Genomic DNA, 21450 nt, shown 5'->3' with positions numbered 1-21450 from the left:
GCTATTTTTGCCGTGGGGAGCATGTATCGTCCTATCGTGGTTGCCCGATTTATAAAAAGCGTTTTCAAACTCCTAAACCTGCAGAGAAAACCCAAGAGATTCCAAATCTTAAAGATTTCCCAGTACTCGCATCTAAAGCTGAAACTGAAATTAAAGAAATTCAAAGAAACATCCCATTCAGCGCCGTCTTTAAACAGCAGAAGATCCCAGCAGATAATGATAATCCAATATCCCAAGTTTTTTCAAATCCTAAAGTTTTCAAATTCATTCAAGATATGAACGATGTTGCAGTTAATATTAAATACGCTAAATCCAGTACAGAAAAACTTTCTATCGCTTCTTAGCTTTCTTAGTGAAGATTGCTCTTGATTTCGCAGAAGACGAAAACTAAGTTCAAAATTTTACTTCTTGTTACTTCCTGATGTTCCAATAGATGGCGACACCCATGCGACGATGTTTTCACCAGAAACTTTCCACTTAAAAAAAAAAAGTGGATTTACTTCTCACTAAGACGTACCCCGCAGGGTAAATAATTTCTGAGTAAATGTTCCCAGGACTGTATACTCATAGATGGCCCAGACTTTCCTTTCCCCATCGATGACGAATAGCTGATATGCTTTGCACTTTGTATTCGATTACGAAGTCTCGATACTTTGTTTACGTTTCATGAGGAATTGTGGTGAGGTATATAGAAAATTTTGAGAAATTAATAATACTCTTCGTATTTATTTTCTTTTTCCTTGCTGTATACGAGACTGGATGCAATGCTAATAAATCTCTATGCTACAGTCAATTATTTCCATTATGCGAATTAATTCATCGTGCGAACTTTAAAAGTCTTAATAAAAAGAAACTTACTAATATTTCTGATACAAAAGTATTGATATGCTTTGTTCAGTTCTCTTGTTAATAAAAAACAGCAATTGTGCATGTATAGACAGTAAAATATAGTGAAAATTTATTATATGTCTGTATTGTTGCCTAAGTAGTAATAGTGCATGATTAAAAAATAATAGAATCTACTGAAGTAATAATTACATATGTTAGAACACAAGAAAAGAATCTGAATTTTTATTTATTTTAGTGACCCGTATTTTTTTTAATTATATTCACAGAGTTCTTTTTTTTTTTTTTTTTTTTTTTTTTATGTTTCCTCCAAACAGCAGAGATGCATGTCCCAAATTTTGTACTGAACAACACAAAATTATGTTCAAAGAAAAGAAATTCATAAATTTTGCATTGCCTACGATTGCCAGTTAAAAAAACATTTTTTCCATTTGTCCACATCGAAAAATTATTACCGGGGGGGGGGAGACACCACTTTACTTGGCATTTGATGTTTTATATCAATAAAAATCCCATAGTTTTAACCATTGATACTAATTTTGATCCCTCTTCATTCTTAGCTTTAAGGAAATTTGCTTCGTATTTGCATTTTGGTCTCTTTCTGTCAATAGTGGTATTAAGGATTTGGTTTTTATCATTTAACCATACTTTCCAGTTCCTTTTTGTTGCTTCTCATGTAGGCACATGCTGATTTTTCATTCTTGCAGCAGTATGTTTAATACTCAGACCTGTAGTGCTTCAAGTTTACAAACATTTTGTTGATTCTTTTTTTCTTTTATTGATTTTTTAGAAATTATAATCCTGCTTAGTGTTAAGATTTATGCTTTGTTTATATCAGATAATTATTAATAAAAGAAACTATGTACTTTCATTATTTTCTGTGCATTTTAATCATACAATTATTTCTGTATCTGAATAGATTTGGATTTATTGAATTGAACTTTCCTAACACCCAGTGTGCATGTCGTGCTGAATGCAATATTTCAGATTCAAAATGTATAGACAGAGAACAGTACCAGAACGACAAAAGTGGTAATTTAACAACATAAATAACATTGGCATCAATTATCCCCTACCTAAGACAACCACTTCCATAGAAAATTTTTTATAGCGGCTGTGTCTGGTTGTCTTACAGATGGTTCACTGTATTTTGTGATTTAAAATTAATTAGCTTGTTATATTACTGATACAATTTAAAATTTTTTTCTTAGTTAGTTCAAACAACTCATGTTACTGATCAAAAAGTAGTATCTTATGATTATTAGTCATATTTTGAAAAACTTCAAAATGGCTTTTGGAAATTTTTCTCATTACACAATGATTTGTAGTTTGGCAAAAAAGCTTTCACAAGTTGGTCTTACTATGGGCAAGTATTGAATTTTGTTTCCGAAACGTTAACCAGTAATTTTGTTTAGAGTTAAAAATCATTTCTGTGGTATATGTACATCTTTTTACTTTTTAATATACTTCAGAAGTTCCTTTTCTTATGCCATAAGGCATGTGTAAAATAAGCTTATTTCCTTGTACAGTCAAAAGTCGTTAATTCGGACACCCATAATCCGGACCTCAAAGCTAAAAACTTTCTGCGCATGCGCCGCGTTGGCACATGCGCACAGGCGTTTTACGCGTGCGCGTAAGATCTTGACTATTGCGCATATGCGTGTGCGCAAGTGCAGAATACATTTTTGCCTGCGCGTTTAATGTATAACGGACGGTGTAAGCTAAAATTATCTAATTATCTATTTCAGTTAATGTTAATGATTGCGTTGTTCCTTAATCTTCGAATTGGATCCCGCTTATTATTTTTTGCAGACTGTAAGAGCAATTTTATAAAAGTAAACTTGAACTTTCGATTATGTCAAATAGAATTTCCGATGCTGGAACTTCCAAAGGATCTACAAAACGAAAGTATGTTTCGATGTCCAACAAACAAAAAGTGGAATTGCTGCATAAAATGGATAAAGACATGAAGAATGTGACAGAGAGGTTAGTGAAAACGAAAAAATTTCGATTGACAAGTTAGTCGGTATTCTCGGCACAGCAATTAACGGGACTTGAACAGCGGAACTTTGTAACTGAACAAGAAATTAGGTCTGTTTATAGAATTAAAGTGAAAGTATTATCACATAAAACGAAGCAACTTAAACAACTTACATTGAAAGAAATGTTTAATAAAGTAAACAAATAAATATTAAGGTTTTTTTTTGGTAAATTTTGATACCCTTTAAATCATAATTGTTCTTTATTTCATAAATTACGATTTCATATTTTTAATTTTAGAATTTCTGCATGCCATCTTACGAGATTTAAACTGATGATCTATAATCCGGAAAAATCGATAATCCGGAATCGCCGAAGTCCCGACGAGTCCTGATTAACGACTTTTGACTGTATTATTATTAAGACATCCAGAAGAAGCCTTTTTGACTTTTTGACAATTGATCACTGAAACTTACGCCGTACCTTTCTGTTAATTAGAAAATAATTTTGGGTAATAAAATAAATATATTAGAAAAGTATTATATTATTAAAATATTTTAAAAAATAAATTAATGTATTAGAAATCTCTGTAATTTAAAGCAATCTTTTGTTCTTCAACTACATGTCCATTTCTGATACCCAAAGGCTAATTCCATCATAATAACTTATCTTTTAACCGGTTATTATTCAGCAAAAACTTTCTATTTGAAAATTCTGTGACCATCCTTTGTAATAAAGGCCCAAGATACAACCTCCACCACCTGCAAAATGTATAACTCTCTTTGTATAGGATCTCTGTGGCTGTTACTGGAAGGCACTAAATAGTATGTTCAAGCACTAAATAGGCTTCCTTATTCTCTGTTATTAAGTACATTAAGGCTGTTTACACCTTTTGTTCCAAAACAGATATTCAAATTAAATACATTAGGCAATTTGTGTTTATCTACCATTTGTTTAATACCATAATGTTTTTGTTGGCATTAATTTCTCTAAGTAATTTAAACATGAGGTTGTTTAAGGGCATTTTTTATCCATTCATTTATTGAAATATTTACATTTATTCCTTCTTATATATTAATATTTACATTTATTACTTTTTTCCATTAGATAATCCAAGAATTTTATATATGTTACAATTTATGGTATAGGCTTGTATATATGCAATATGAATATATATTTTTTTTAATTTTAATCTTCTATTTGTGATCTTATTATCGGATTGTGTTATAAGGTATTTCTCCTGCTTTCGTAGCATGCCTCGGCATATATTCGAGAGGTCCATGGTTTGAGTCGCGGAAAGGGCATTACTCGTTTTTCATGTCTCTCTGCTTCCAAAAAAATCCTGTCTCTACAGTGTCTTCTTCAAAATAAACAAATAATCTGATGGAATTAAAATATTTTGGTCATTAAAGCTTTTTAATCACTGCTGTTTACATCTACATTTCTTTTTCTCACATAATTTGAAGGTTTTTAAACTATGTTTCAGAGAAATTTTAGATATCATGCAACTCCTCTGAGGCATCTGCAAGTCAAAATCAAAATTTAAAGCAATTTTTAATATCACTGGGCATACTTAAAATAAAGAAATATTTTTTCTATTGTTATTGTTACAAAAAATAATATTAAGCAGATCTGTTTTTATGATTAAAATTATAATGAAATAATTATTTTTTTTCACTTTCTGCATAAAATGCACAAATTTTGTATTCAATTCTTTTTTAACATTTATTTTTCTGAGGATGGAAATGCTTCTCAGGAAAAAATTACAATTTTAAAGATTTTTCTGAATTTACAGATTTGTAGACATTTGGATAGAAAAGCCACAATTTTTTAAATGGATGAATAAATACAGACTTGGCTTTTGCTATGTTTTATGTATTTAATAAATTTCCGCCCGACTGTTTATTCTTTAATTCTACCTAACACAATTAATCGATAATTTTTTCTAATATAGAATTTTAGGATCAATTTTACATAATAACATGAGTAATCTTTTTTTAATTGAATTTTATCATTATTAACAAAATACTTTGGCACAATGAACTGAGAATTTTTTCCTTGACTTTTATCTTTCAATACTTTAGGAACTGGTCATAGATTTACATCTATAATAAAACAAATAAACGCTTGTATGAGTTTTAACATATTGTTGAAACTGCAATGAACCTCAGCTCCTTTGTTGCATGAATAATGTGAAACTTCCTGTTAAGTATTTTTTTAGCATCTTCTATGTAATAGTATAGACTCCATGATTATTCCTTAAAATTAGAACTATCAGAAATAGATGTAAATATGTATTGTCTTCTGCATTAACTTACAAAAATAAAAGTGTGAATATCTGAATGGAATTATATAGAAAGAGCTACAGGACGCTATGTTTTCATAATGGTCATTCCACTATACTGGAAATATTAAATCAAACAATAAGTGCAGGAAAAGATTCAGTAAGAGGATATACTCTCTTCTGAAACAATACATTTGACTGTAGTTGTTCCATATGATATTTCTATACAACATCCCAAAATCTTGGTAAATAACTTTCTAAACTAAGTTTAGAGTGTAAAAAGAAGTAGTGGAAAAAATGTTGTAGTCATGTAACTGAGCTACCATGCATAAAAACTAATTATAAGTGTTATAAGTGTTTTTTATCTTAATTGTCTGTTACAACCAAATAACTAGATATGAGAAAGAACATGCAGTGTCAGTACAGCTGGATGATCCCTTTTACAGAGTTGCTAATTTGAAAACAAGTTAACCTGTAAAACTACCCTTCATACTGGTTTGCTTTAAATCCATTTGGTAACAAATATGCCATGCAAGTCTGTACCAATCAATCAATAAACCTTGTTACAAGCAAGTTTTTGTTTGCAGGATGCTGTTCATAATTGTTTTTCTTTTGGTGGTATAGCAACAGCGAAGGGAGAAAGATTCTGGGTAATTTAAATTCAACTAACATAGCAAATTCCATTCTTCTGTAACTTTATAATTTAATACAGCTTCATTTTTTCAGAATTTTATTCAAACTACTATTTCATCCATTGCAGACAAATTCTACAAGTGCGTATTTTAAAATTAATTTCATGTTTAAAAAAGTATGATTTGTTATAAAAATAAAAATATGATTTGCTATGAAAATCATTGTAACTTAGACAAATGCAAACACAAAAAAAGAAAAAACATACAAAAATGGTGATGTTGCTTATTAAATACTGAAGAATTGTTATATGCACATATACATGGTTGACACAGTTTGGTGCATCCTGCTAAATTTGTTGTGGTAATACGGTAGCAAAAAACATTTTTTTTGTCATTTTGTATTAAAATTATTAAGGTGTTGATGGCTAAGTTACACAGAGCAAGGTAACGTTAAGTAAGAGCTATGTACCTTAGGCAAAGGGATGCCTTTGAGAAGATCTTTCTATGCGAAATTGACTTGCATTCACATAATACATGAGGAGAAACAGGAAAATTCCCATGCAGCTATCCCATTCACCAGTATTTGTACCTGGATCAAACATCCAGTGTTCAGCTATCTTATCTGCTAGTCTACCGGTGCCAGTCAAAACAGACAGTAATGTAATATTATACAAGCTAAGTAGCATTGCCTTATACATCACTAAAGAAATAAATACATTTCAGAAAACTTTCCTGTTTTCCGAAAGTGTCAATATCTTCATTATTATAACTTCCTGATATTACAATGCATGTAATTTTATGATGAACTATTTAACTTAAAATAAAACAGAATATTTTTTTGAATTGGCTGTGTTTAATTATAAGATTATTTTGAAAAACGTTGTTCCTGATAAAACTAAAGAATGATTTTTCTTTACACACTGACTGTTAAATTATTATATCTTAAATCAACATACTGCATTTATACAATAAGACAACATGAAAAATACAGTAGTCATTGAGACAATTGTTGAGTTTCTGAAGAAACAATAATAAAAATTTTCAAATCTAACACAGTACACCTTGTTTAATGTTTAATATAGTATGGAATGTTTTGTAAAGAATCAGCTATTTAAAAAAAAAAGCATGCAATAGCTGACAATGAAACCAAATAAAAATCAAACAGAACTCTATTACACGTTATGCAGCAAAATTAATGAATATGAACGTCTATAAACCTTTTTTTTAACTTGGACCAGATCTTGAAACATCAACAAGATCTTAGGCAATAAAATTAATAAAAATTTATGTTGATAAGTACTTAAGAGCAAATAGAACAAAATGGCGTAACTTTCCACTAGATAACCAAATAAAGTGTTTACGTTCTAGAGGATTTTATTTACTTCACACGCATACATGCATTATCTCTACATTTACCTTCATAACTCGTATCATACATAACATACTGTTACAGAATGATTTTCTATAGTAGTAAGCAAATTTTTTTTAAGTTTCTATTTCCTGTCTGCAAAGTACTCCTTTAAATTGCAAGGTTTCGCGATATTCATTTTCCTCCTCACAAAGTTCATACACGAATCCAAAACATTAAGGAAAACCTTCGTAATCGATAAACGACGGCCATTTCATTATCGATGACAAGAGTCTGCCTATCGCTAGTAAAAGGAAAGTCTGGGCCATCTGAGAAAGCGGTGACCGTTTAACTACGTTAAGGTTGTCATCCGATGACGTACTTCTAGGAGGACAGCGTGATACCAAAGAATCTTTCGACATCACCTTCAAACTTTGGCGCTTTTTGGTGACGATATTTCAAGCATGCGCAGTTGTGCCCCTTTTCGTTCGGAGGGAGCCATTCCTGCTGCTGCGAAGCTTTCCTTCTTAACAATACATATTCTTTGCCTATTCCCCACGTGATATTTACTTCCGTTGGCGTAATGAAATGTTGCCCATATCCTTCACTTGCCAAGTTGGCGCAACCAAGGCTGTTCTCCGAACCTTATCTCATTTTTTTAAGATTTTAAAGGACCAAAAAATAATGATAATAATAATAATAAATAAAATAAAATAAAATAAAAAGGATAGCTTTGATTATTAATAATTGTTATCCTAGGGTTTATAATCTTATCTAAAAATGAGTCAGCGTTTTTAAATATTGAAATGAAATGAAATTTACTAAATCTACAGAAGGCAAGTGAAAGACGATCACTGAATGTATATCCTTTCCGCTTTAAAAAAATCCTATAGACCCTACTAAATCTTTTTCCAATCTCCAGCATTACAGACGGTTTTCAGCGCCCGGGGACAAGATTTTGCGCCCCTTTCTGTGTTCCAAGAATGGAAAACATTTCATTCTGAAATGTATATCATCAGTTTGCCGCCCCCTGGATGCTGCGCCCGAGGATGGATGTCCTCCCTTGCCCCACCTTAGCTACGCCACTGCTAATGCGGTGTTGCTATGGTACCCGTGTCATTAGCGTCAACTCTAATTCCATTTTCACCTTTGCGAGAATCCTGCCAAAGGTACAACCTGTTATTCTGATGTCAGAAAACCAGTGCAACGGTCAGCACCATCTATTGCCAAAAGGCTACATTCGTGTTTCTCAAAATTCACCCTTAAATTTAACTCGCCTAACTAGTTCCCAACCTCTCCCTTCCCAGACCCGAATCACTTGCGATGTGAATGACCTTTCGCAAGTGGTTCGTTTTTCCTGTTATTACACCACATCACAACTGATCAAGGAAACACAGAATCTTTTCAAAATTCATGATGTAACCCATAAAAATCGATTCCTGCCCTTTTTTTCATATCAAATTATTAATTTAAGTTTATCAATGTTTTTACCTTTTTTCACGGTGGAAAGCAGTTTACCATTTGTTTATTTTGACACTAAATTTACCTCTTTGAGTAACCCTCTTTTTGGTGATAATCTTTGATGATGCGGGGATAAAGGCATTCAGCCTATGAGCTTCGTAATTGAAACTTTCCTTGGTGGTTGTGGTCCTGTTTGATCGCCCTTGAATGTTATGCAAAAATAAAATAGCTTTTTTGCTTCTTTAAAATTTTTACATTGGCATATTTCCATCCCATTTCACTAACCGGAAGCTTAATGTGTCAATTGAAAGTTGGATAACTTGGATGCCCAGTTTTGAGCATTTTACATGGTAATATGGATAATTTTACAATAAACCATGTCGTGTGAAGCGGTCTGTTGTGTAGTAGTTGTGTATATTTGTGGTTGTAGGATCTTACAAAAATTCCAGTATTTATGGGATATTGCCTTTTAACTTTAAGTTTTTCTGAATGTGTTTTCGTCAGATGACTATTGGACATCCTAGCATTGATCAAGGCTAAGTCCCGCCCACAAATTTATGTTTTCTTTATTATTATTATTAATTCTACTTCATCTTTTTTTTAAATTTTGGTATTTTTCCATGAACTTTGAACATTTATCTTACGAAAAATACAAAAACGTTATTACTCTGACAATTTTTAATGATACTAGAAGTCATTATTCTTCACTTGCCTACTCTGCATGTTCAATCAAACCAAAGAATCTCTAAGGAGACTCTCAGATTCTTTGATCAAACAGAATGCACTAGGTGTATTTAATCTCGCTAAGTCTCGCCGTCATCTGTTGCTTCGCCAAGGAAGACGTACAAATTGTACTGTTTAAGATTTTTCACTAAGACTGCCCAGTAGGGATACTAATTTTTCGAGTAAAGGCCGATTCAAACGACCAAAATTCACCGTACCATTAAGTTTTATATTTGCATCCAGCTTTGGTTGGTGTGACTGGACTGACCGCAACTGCCGCGAACTATGTGTGTGAGCGCCGTGAAGCGATGTGAAGCTAAATGTACTTAAGTTTTTTTATTAAACTTTTGTGATTTTTGCATTGTTTATTTTCGTTTCAGTATCACCCAAGTCTGAAAATATTTTGCATAAGGTACGAACAACATAATTGGAAGCGTATTCCATAGTTTCTCTGAAAGATTTATTACTGCATTAAAATTTACGCGTGCAGTTTACTTGTCAAACGTGTTCAGGAGTGTATTGTTTTGATACGGTGTTTTATTATTTTATTTTTATTGTTATAGCTTGTGGTGTTGAATAATTGATAAATTTCTTGGGCATTTATTTTTACAGTTTCCTTAAACTCGTGCTGCCGTTTAAAGCGTTTCTTCTTTTATAGTATGTCACAGTAACGTTAAATAATAACTGTTATAGTGCATTTGTTGCAAAAGTTTGTTTGTTACTTGAAATAAACGCTTTTTAAATAGACTTAAGATTTATACTCAAAGAGTGCGATCTGACGTGATAGGAAATTTGTCCTATTATTATTAATCTGTGTAATTGAAAAAAAAAAAAAAAAAAAAAATGTGAAATACGCTATTATAAAAAAATTGGAGCATTTGGAGTAAAAATTGTAATAGCAGTGTTTTGAAATTATGTGTTATTTATTAAGTGCAGCAAATATGTTAAATACTAAATTATTTTCCATTTTTACCTTAATGTTTTGTTCTTATCTGTTACTGGCCATTTACTGACTTCCTTCATTTCGTAGTTTTATAAAAAAATCGCAGCCTTGCATTTAATTTTTGATGTTGTTATTCTTTTTGTGTAGTATATTTGCTACAATTTCCTTTAACATAGGAAAACATGCTGGACTAAAATCTGATCTTATCTGTTGTTTTTACTGTAAATATTTATTTTTTGAAGGACTAAAATAAACAGTGAAATTTCCGGGTATCATATATTTATGGACAAAAATTGGGGAAAGGGCAGAATCGCCCACTGCTTGGCGCATTTTTAAGAATTTCACATACTTGGTATCCATGTGCACATCAATCTATTTTCACTTAAAAAAAAAATCCCAGAATTGCGCAAAAATGGCATTGCGCCACTCCCTTGACATTATCCTTGTACATATCGACTTATTTTCACTTAAAAAGTCAAAGAAAATTGACTAAAATCCAATTCTTCTTACTTTTGTAAAAAGCGCCAAACAAACACCAATCAAATAAGTGGGCGATTCTGCACTTTAGCCATATACAAACTTTGAAATTCTGAATTTTAGCCATTACTTTATTTAAAAAAGAGAAAATAATGGTGAATCTTTGGATTATGGTAACTCGGCGATTTTTTGGTGAAAATTTGGCGACCAACCCATCTACAGCAACCTGCTAGTGTTTTTTTTTTTTTTTTGAATGCCATTTTGTTTTCACGAAGTAAAGGCATGTTTTTGTTTTTACTCAACATTTTTTCCAACAATCTGCTAGCTGAATTATGCTTATGCTAGAACTTTTATGGAACAAAAGTGCTTAATCATGACGAAGATTAGGTGCAAAATTGTTTCTAAGTGCTTATTAGCTAAAATCATGATCAGAAGTTTCCGGAAAGTAGTGGAACAAACGTGCACAGAAATTTGTTTTTACAGAGAAAATTTATATATGAAACATGTAAATAATTTTTCTCATAAAATAGAAAAATTTGCACCAAAATGCAGGAAAATTTTGTGAATCTTTGAAGTCGGTAAAAAGGACATGTATAAAATTACCTGATCGCTAAAAGTATGTATACTATGCAAGCTTTTATATCTTCATCTTGCATATACCCTTTCCAAGGATGAACATTTGCACGTATAAAATAAATAAAATATGCAAGAAATTACATTAATTTTCTTTTCCCTCTAAATTATCCATTATAAAAGTTACGACAAAATAATCTGTGTACTTCTCAGATTATTGCTAAAGTCCTAGCTAGTAAACTTTATCGCTTTACCAAAATGTCACCAAACTACCTGTTACCATATTCCAAAGATTAGCCAAAATAATGAAATATATTTATTTCAAGTTTCTTTCTTTTTTTTTTTATAAAGGTCACCTATAAGTGTTTTAATAAATCTGATAATAAAATGCATCAAGGATTGTCGAATTAAATATAAATAAGAAGTACTAGTTGCTAATATAGTATCTGATTTGATAGCTCTTATGAACAATTTGCTTGAAATCCTGCAGATCAACTAATTATGGTGAAGTTACAACGACCTTTTCTTATTTTATCTTTAAAAAATATGCACAGTAAAACCTTAATTGTCTCTTTCAGTACTGTTATCATAAACAGGTATTGGAAAGTCGTTCTACTATCACGAGCTTTATGCATCCAGCACTTATGAATAAACATGGAGTTCTGTTGTTTCCAGATAATGTCTGACTGCATACGGCCATGTCAAACATACAGCAAATCAATAATTCGAGACATAAAACTGTGCCTTATCCTCTGGATGAATACATGAATAAAGAGGGTGCAGCCCGCGCAAAACTGCTGAAAAACTGGTAGTTCGGTCCAACTTTCGAACCCCGGGGAACGGGCTGACTGAATGGGTTTTTTCGTGATTTTCCGCATGTGTAAGGTGTAAGCAGTACGTTATGGATGCATACGGGAATAAACCAGTTAAAATTGCCGGAAACTGGTACTTCGGTCCAACTTTCGAATATAGGCGAAATTAAACATGGGAATTCTTTTAAAAGCGGGCTTCAGCCCGCTTAGCTGGCAGGCTTGCCCGCTAGTACTAAATAAATTATGAAATGTTCAGTATACATATGATATGATATTCTTGCAACAAGTCATCTCCTGCCTGCGAGCGATGATCAAAACCAAATTAACTGTTAAAATTACCATTCTAAGCCACATGGAAACAGTACTACATAAATAAATAAATACAAAGAAATTACATGTACTTACTTTTATTATATTACCAGAAGATTTATTACATTACCTCATTTTTATACTAAATTATGCAATATTGTTCTCGAGTTTTCATCCACTGAGACCCGTTGCCGGTGTTGCATTTTTACTCCTTAAGCCAAGCCGTAAATGCGATTTTTAGTGGATGTAAATTCAAGTTACAATATATTAAGCATATGGTAGTAAAACAATATATTAATCATATGGTAGTAAAAATTCACAGATAATATGCATGTAGATGTAAAATTAACCTGTTGAACGTGATATACGAAAATAAATTTGTCTTAAATTCCAGTTAGCACAGAAAACAATATGTTCCTTACACCAGCAGTGGTTTGCTAATTTTTATGACCATGGGGATGCATCAGACTATTTTGTCATCTTAGATAATCAATAATATTTTTTATTTCAATTTAATCATCTGTTTATCTGTTTACCTGCTATCCTCTGAAAGGTTATTGTTAGAAAAGCATTAACAATATATTATCTTGTTAAAATTTAACACCATAAAAATTGATTTATTCTCATAATTTTAGATGACAATAAGCAATAATAAAAATAAAAGCATTACTTAATTATTTAAAATGCGCATGCTTATTTTTGCAGCCTATGAAAACAAATTATTTTAGGAGTTGGAAACCTCATGGTTCTGCGTGCTTATATCTGTTAATAATTAAGAACACACCATGAACAGCCGTGTTACAAATTAGCGTTCACTCCTCCTGCCATATTTTCTTCCTTTCACCCCGAACCGTGAACCGGCATTTATCTACGAAACCTTCTTTAATTGTATGAAAATATTTCTATTTATTCGTTATTAAAAAGTTCAGAAAAAATAACATGAAAAATCAGAAAAAATAATAATAAATAAGAGAAGAAGAATATCAATCTGCAAATGCGAACAATGACAGTGATAATTCAGCAAAATGAATGCAAGAGAAATGGTTGCAAACTACGAACAAGCGAATAGGATGAATCTGCTGGGTTACCAGGTTTGAACTATTATCGCCAAAGTTGCTGATGTTTACGTTTACCGGGTTCTCTACGAAAGTGCTTCCTTGTTCTTTAAACATGTTAAAAGAGAAGTTCGAACAGTCCTGTTTGGCATCTGCTGATTGAAGCAGTCATAATTCACATTTGTCAATAGTAATTATTTTACTACTATAATCAGATAATGTTGACAGGCATTCCAATTTTCATTCATACAAACTCTGTGCTGATGTCTTTCAACGTACCAAGAAGTTTATCCCCATTGTTGACAAATTGCCACCACAATTCAGCAAGCTTGTGCGGCAGCATCGTGATTGTTGTTCATCTCATATCTCACATAATTTTTTATCAAGATGACTTCATAGACACTTCTGTTATCTGGGTTTTGGCATCATTAACAGGGTCAACAGAATTCCTCTGATGATTACAAGATTGCTTTGAGTCACCCAAAATAAGCAAGGTTAATGAGGAAACCAGTCTAGACCAAATCGTACAATTCATACTTTGAACCAAAGGAAGTACAGAGTATGTCACCTGTTATCATAGGTAACACTAGTAGATTACCTGTTGGGAGAATACCCAATATATTGATTTTATACAAAATGTGTTTGGTTTTTCAGAATTTTATACAAAGGGTATTTGTTATTTTAAATAAGATAGCTGTTTTTGTGTAATGATATGAAATATGTAAAGCATACTGCCTCTATAGGTATAAGTTTCATATGACTGGCGAGCTTTGTGTTCATTCAAAAGATAACGTTTTGTACAGTGGAATGCTCCTGTTGTTGATAAAAAAAGTCCGTTAAGTTTTTCTAAATATTAGTGTAATATTAAAGGTATATTTTTATTGCAGTGATCCATGTTCAGCAAAAGTTGAATAATAATATAAATAGGATTATGTATTTTGGTATCTGTTAGGGCAAAAATAATATGAACCTCCTCCACTTATTAACATAAGTGCTGCCAAATATTGCAAATCATAGAATTGCTGACATGTGCACACTTTTGCAAAAAAAAAAATTGAAGCACCGAGGACTTTTGTGATCGTGACAAAATTTGGTATGCAAAAACATCTTGATCGAACATGCAAATGATCAAAGTTTCAAGGCAAATGAACAGGAATTGCGATCATAGCGTGCATTTCTAGTGCACGATTCACAACCAGTATAAAACCAGTAACAGAGGCAGAAAAATCTTTTTTGGTTGCTGCCATTGTAATTCTGTAAAGAAGCAACTAAAGATGCCATTAGGACAATATAGAAGACCTTATGGACAACTAAACAACTTCAAATGTAATCACATTGTAGGGTTGCATGAAGCTGGGTGGTCATACCGAGCAATAGGCTGCAAACCTGCAGCGTATAGACACTGCTGTGCAAAGGTGTTGGCTACAAGGAAATTGCAGACGAAATGAAGGCTCTGGAAGGCCAAGGAGCACAAATGCGAGGCAAGATAGGATGATTGTTTGCCGGGCCCAAGCCGATATCATTGTCGACTATTCAACACACTACAGCCACGTCTGTACCTCTTGTGGTACTGTCCACCATCTCACGGTGCTTGTCTGAGGTGAGGTTATGCTCACAGAGGCCTTTAGGATGTTTGCCTTTGACCCCACAACATCGGTGGAGTCGTCTGGAGAGGTGGTGCAGCTGATCACCATGGCTGCCATCAGACTGGAATCGTATAGTGTTCAGCGATGAATCCTGCTTCACTCTTGAAGCAGATGACCACCATGTTCGTGTCTGGAGAGGACGGGGCCAGCAGTCCCAATCTGCTTGTTTCACAAAGACATTTTTGGCCATAACCCCTGGTTTGATGGTGTGAGGCGCTATTTCTTATGACAGCAGGTCATCTTTAGTTGTCCTCCGTATATTTTTAACAGCTCAACCATATGTTGATACTATCCTGCAGCCGATTGTATTACCCTTCATGGCACATCATCCTGGGGGCATTTTCCAACAAGATAATGCCAGGCCACATACTGCTCGCATATCTCTAGACTGTCTCTGTGTGATTGATATTACTCTTTGGCCAGCAAGGTCACCAGACCTTTCACCAGTTGAGCATGTCTGGGGCATAGTAAGCCGCCAGATTCGGGCACCACAAAATATCACAGATGTGTAGCGACAACTGATGAATGCCTGGCAGAATGTGTCGCAGGTTGACATTAGGAATCTCTACCACTCCTTGCCTCGACAAATTCAAGCATACATTGCCACTAGGGGCAGTTTGATCAACTACTAATTTGAACATTTAGTGGGTGATTGTGAGCCGTGAACAGGTACAGTCAAAAGTCGTTAATCCGGACTCGTCGGGACTTCGGCGATTCCGGATTATCGATTTTTCCGGATTATAGATCATCAGTTTAAATCTCGTGTAAGATGGCATGCAGAAATTCTAAAATTAAAAATATGAAACCGTAATTTATGAAATAAAGAACAATTATGATCTAAAGGGTATCAAAATTTGCAAAAAGAAAAAGCTTAATATTTATTTGTTTACTTTATTAAACATTTCTGTCAATGTAAGTTGTTTAAGTTTTGCTTCGTTTCATGTGATAATACTTTCTCTTTAATTCTATTAAACAGACATAATTTCTTGCTCAGTTACAAAGTTACACTGTTCAAGTCCTATAATTGCTGTGTCGAGAACACCGACTAATCGAAATTTTTTCGTTTTCAATAACCTCTGTTACTTTCTCCGCTATCAAAAGCGAATTATAATGACGAGGAACTTGTTTTAAATCATATCAAAGACGGAGCATATCGAGATGAAATACTACATTTGGTAAGGAATTATAAGCCAAATTAAATAAAAACATCTGCGCTGAAGATAAAGATAGTGTTGACAGATCAACTTCCAATTCATTACGCGCCCGCCGCGCGGCGATCCCCCCGCCGAGCAGCGTGAAATTGATAAACAGATTTCGGATTTCAAAACATACTTTCGCTTTAGATCCTTTACATATTAACAAATATATATCGGAAATTCTATTTGATATAATCGAAAGTTTAAGCTTACTTTTATAAAATTGCTCTTACAGTCTGCAAAAAATAATAAGCCGGATCCAATTCGAAAATTAAGGAACAACGCAATCATCAACATTAACTGAAATAGATAATTAGACAATTTTAGCTTATACGTCCATTATAATAAAACGCGCACGCGAAAACGTATTCTGCACTTGCGCACACTCATATGCGCAGTCGTAAAGGGTCTTACGCGCACGCGTAAACTCCTATGCACATGTGTCAACGCGGCGCATGCGCAGAAAGTTTTTAGTTTTGAGGTCCGGATTATAGATCATTCCGAATTATGGGTGTCCGAATTAACGACTTTTGACTGTACTATGACCTTGATTTTTTAATCATTTTATTATCTGTGTATGAGCTATACACATATTCAATTTCATCGAAAACAACCTCCTTCATGGTGCTTTGATTTTTTTTTGCAAGAGAGTGTACATATATGTATAATTTTCAAATTTATTTTGTTTACTGATAGGATTTTTGGTAGTATGTAAAAGCTGAACAGTGAATTGTAGAAATGTACGGTTGATGTGAAATAAAAAAAAAAAAAAAAAAAAAAAAAAAAAAAGAAAAAAAATTAAATGTATAGAATAAAAATTAAATGCTTTAAAAGAATAGAAAATATGTATAGAAATGTATAGAATGTGAAAAAAGAAACTGTTCAAAAGTGGAGTTTGTATATTAAAAATATAGCTTTTGCGTATAAACAAAATAGGCCCAAAGGAGCAGATCATAGAAAAGAGACAGACATCAGTAGCTCTGTTTATTGTATGATTTCTTGCTCTAATGGTGGTGTTTAAGCTTAACTCATTTAAATGTAAGTAGATGCGAGTTCTCAGTTTAAGGTAAGTTATGCTTCAGTGCTTCTATTACTTACATTATAAGGAAAATTTGAGGACTGTAAATGCAGCTGATCCTTAAAGAATGAAAGCATGATTTGCACAAGTCTGCTTTAGATTTAGATCAAAACTTTTGGACATTATTGAAGTTCATAAAAAAAAAAGGGTATGTGTTTTCCCATTAACCCATGAAAATTCCCATTCCCATGAAAATTGATGATCTTGCCAAACTTAGATTATTCTATCCAAAGGTGAAGAAAACACTTATTCTTTTTTTAGTTACATAATTACAGATTGCTCGTTATTTAATTAAATAAGCAATGAATGCAAGTTACAGATACAGCATATGAAAAACTACAGTAACTGATGCTTTGAGATTAACTGACAGACAAATGTATTAAAGCTTACGGCAATCACTCCAAGTATCCAAAATTTTAAATAGTCATTTTTCTTTTTTAGCCAAGTTTGTACAATTCTGTGCTTTTTTTTTTAAAACAGAAACAGACCGCTCTATATATAGGGACAATAATAATAATAATAATAATAATAATAATAATAATAATTAAAAAAAAAAAAAGATTTCTCAAAAAAATTTAAAGTATTTTATTACAGATTTTAAATTTTATTGATTGCTCATGTATGAAATTTTTATTGCACTGCCATTCTGAGAATAGCTGATGCCTTTTATGTAGTAGCTGCCCAAAATAATAGTTGCCAACATTTTCATGAGTGGCTTCCAAAGTTTGCAACTCTTCAGTTGGGGTGCAGATAATTGGAAAATTTCAAAACAATTTTTACCGGGAAAGAAGCTAAGGAATGTAGGCAATGCCTATTGCTGTGGAAATATGCCAGAATTAAAAAAAAAAAAAAAAAAAAAAAAAAGAGTCTTTAATGGAAGAGTACCACAAAAGGTATGGAACTTGGTGATGCAGTTGGCTAGCTGTATCAGGAAAGCAAATGAAGTAATAGAAATGATCAAAGTAATAAAATAATTTGTTTCTTTTGATGCAATTTTTTACGAAATGACTAAAAATTGCGGAAGTTTTAAGATTTCTCACCAGATTTAAACTGCAGAAATTTCGATTACTGTTAATTGACTAAGTTCATTGTCTTCATTTCACCGAAAGATAACCTTTTGCTTTTCTGTAAAATGAATTCTTTGGTGTATATTGCTAAGTTTGGCAATTTAAAAATCAACTTACATAAAAAATTTTGATTTGGTGATTTGTGAATTTCATGACAATTTTTTAGACATAATAATGTTATTACAGTATCATTAAAATAATAATATATTTAAATTAAATTTTTGATTGAGAAAATATTACTAAAATAAAAGGAGCTGTATGGAAGAAAATTCATGATCTATGTCCCACTAACTCTGGCTGCAACTGCAGTATCATTGTGATTGGAATACCAGAGAGTGTGGCTGATGTTTGCAGATGATTTTCATTTTTATTTGGAGAATGATTGCAGATGTATTACAATCTAGAGGCAGCAAAATACATGGAATAAGCTTGAAAAACAACAGTGAAAAGGTAACAGTACAAAGGCAGTGGAATCATAATATAGGCGGGCATTATTCTGAATGGCCACTTTCACCTATTTATTTTAACTAGGAGAGAAATATATAAAGATGAATTTCATGATCCTTATGTCAAGTTGTTGGTTAGAGTAGATTGAAAGGTGCCCCTTGTATTATCACCAAGTTGTTTCACTTATGGTAACCTGCGTAGTTGAATGTTATGGAAACCCTATAATGATGTAATCAGTTGCTTGATGGGAAAAGATTTGTAAGGGCTGATGGTGTGTGTTGGTTAGGAAGTGCATTGCTTGTTTTGTGGTTTAGACGGTAGAATGGCTGAATGTCGTAAGATTAATTTGAAGTTTTTGTACAATTTGGAATGAAAGGGGAAAAGAGCATTAATTGACTGGTGTGTAAAATGAAGGTTTACTGAGTAGCCATTATAAGTGTCCTGTTTGTAGGAAGGAAATGCATATGCTGGAACGGTCAGAGGATACTGGCCCTACAAAGGATGTCTTGGGGCTCTTATCTTTGTGAATTTATGTGGCGACATCAGTATACAGATTCTAGTTCAGATAATTTTAGGAAGTTTCTGTTTGCTGTTAAGGAATTTTGTTTGACTGAAGACAGGCAAATTTCTAAGTAAGGTAAGTGGATATTTCCTTTGTGTAGTGCTAAGATGAATTTCCTTTTTTATGTTATTTGATTGATTTAAAATGTAGTTTATTGAAATTATATATTTTTTGTTGGCTGCTCCTTTGACTTTTTAAGTGAAAATAGATCGATATGTACATAGACAAAGTCAAGGGAGTGCGCAATGCCAAGTTTGTGCAATTCTCTGATTTTTTTTAAGTGAAACTAGGTTGATGTGTATGTGGATAAAGGCAAGGGAGTGCACAATGGCAAGTTTGTGCAATTCTGTGATGTTTTTTAAAGTGAAAATAGGTCGATGTGTACATGGAGACCGAGTTTGTGCAATTTCTTGACTTTTTATTTTGTCTTTGTGTAGCGGCAATTTTTGCGCCCAAAATTGCCGCTGCACGAAGCCAAAATAACAAGTCAAAGAATTGGACAAACTTGGTATTCTCGTATGTAAAAAATTGCCAATTTTCTCCAGAGGGCACCCATAAATATATTTTTACCAATTTGTTTAAGAGTGGAATTGACCATTGTCAAAAATTTTCGTGGTAAAAATATATTTACGGGTGCCCCTTGGCGATTTTTGGCAGTATATGAACACTCAGTTTGTGCAATTCTTTAACTTGTTATTTTGGCTTTGTGTATCGCCGCTACACAAATCCAAAATAACAAGTCAAAGAATTACGTAGTCTCGGTATCCATGTACACATCGACCTATTTTCATTTAAAAGAAAATCAGAGAATTGCACAAACTTGGCTTTGCGCACTCCATTGACTTTGTCCATGTGCATATCGATCTGTATTCACTTAAAAAGTCAAAGGAGCAGCCAGCAAAAAATATATAATCTTAATAAACTACATTTTAAATCAAACAATGAAATAACATAAGAAAGGAAATTCATCTTAGCACTATGCAAAGGAAATATCCACTTACCTTATTTACAAATTTCCGTGTCTTCAGTCAAACAAAATTCCTTAACAGCATCCAAAAACTTCCTAATGTTATCTGAATTAGAATCTTTATACTGACATCGCCACATAAATTCACAAAGATAAGAGCCCCAAGACATCCTATGTAGTGCCGGTATTCTCTGACATTCGACCTATGTATTTCTTTCTTACAAATGGGACACTTGTAATGGCTACTAAGTGAACCTTCATTTAAACCAGTCAATTAATGCTTTTTTTCCCTTTCATTCCAAATCGTACAGAAACTTAATCTTGCCACATTCAGCCATTTTACCATGTAAACCACATAATAGCAATGTAATCCGAAATACACAAATAAACCTTCCATATCTTTTCCATCATTCAAGTTCACTGCAATCACACAACAAATTACTTCATAATAGAGTTTCCATAGCATTCAACTACCCAGGTTGCCATAAATGAAACAACTTGGCAATAAATGAAAAAATAACTTGGCGATAATCCAAGGGGCACCTTTAAAGCTACTCTAACCATTTTGGTAACAGTCTTCAGTTGTTACTGTGAAATTTTAAAGGATGCAGTCATCCATAATTGACACTAAATCATGCTACTTGGCTGGTTGATAGGTCAGTGTCTGTTCTGTTTCCATTTTCCCAATCGCATACTGCATGTAACAAACAATGAGATGTCTCTTGGTGATGCATTTCACTTTCTGTGTATGAAAATTTTATCCAACTACTTGTACATTCTTTGAAATTAGAATTTAAAGGAACCCCTTGCATTTCTTTCTGTGTGTGCCAAAAGAGTGGACATAAAAATGTTACATATTTCAGTGTACTGAAAATGTATCCTCATGATCTATATGATAACATTGACCTTGAGCTACCAACAACAACCTTTCATTGGACTTTAATAGAGTTTAAGTATTTTTGTGTAGTTCCTTTAATTTCTTCTGTCAGTGTATTATAAGTGTAAAGTATAAGCAATTCAAGAAATTATGTTCGTTATTTGTTT

General features: G+C 32.8%; 1 protein-coding gene across 7 annotated transcripts in view; it reads left to right on the top strand.

Annotated features, from left to right (window-relative positions):
- The first annotated feature begins 9534 nt into the window (after positions 1 to 9534).
- Positions 9535 to 21450, top strand: part of LOC118183667 (uncharacterized) — a 315563-nt gene continuing 303647 nt past the window's right edge. For 5 of the 7 annotated variants that reach the window (XM_085808072.1, XM_085808074.1, XM_085808071.1 and 2 more), the window contains exon 1: positions 9578 to 9596. The gene's annotated coding sequence lies outside the window, so the exon portion shown is untranslated. Of the gene's footprint in view, positions 9687 to 21450 lie in introns of all 7 variants that reach the window. The other 2 variants (XM_085808069.1, XM_085808070.1) reach the window with 2 other exon arrangements.

Source organism: Stegodyphus dumicola, chromosome X1 (genome assembly GCF_044657685.1).
Source record: "Stegodyphus dumicola isolate Sdum_Otavi_A_Nest chromosome X1, ASM4465768v1".
NCBI lineage: Eukaryota > Metazoa > Arthropoda > Arachnida > Araneae > Eresidae > Stegodyphus > Stegodyphus dumicola.
The sequence above is the reverse complement of the archived record's forward strand: the minus strand, read 5'-3'. Positions and strand labels throughout refer to the sequence as shown.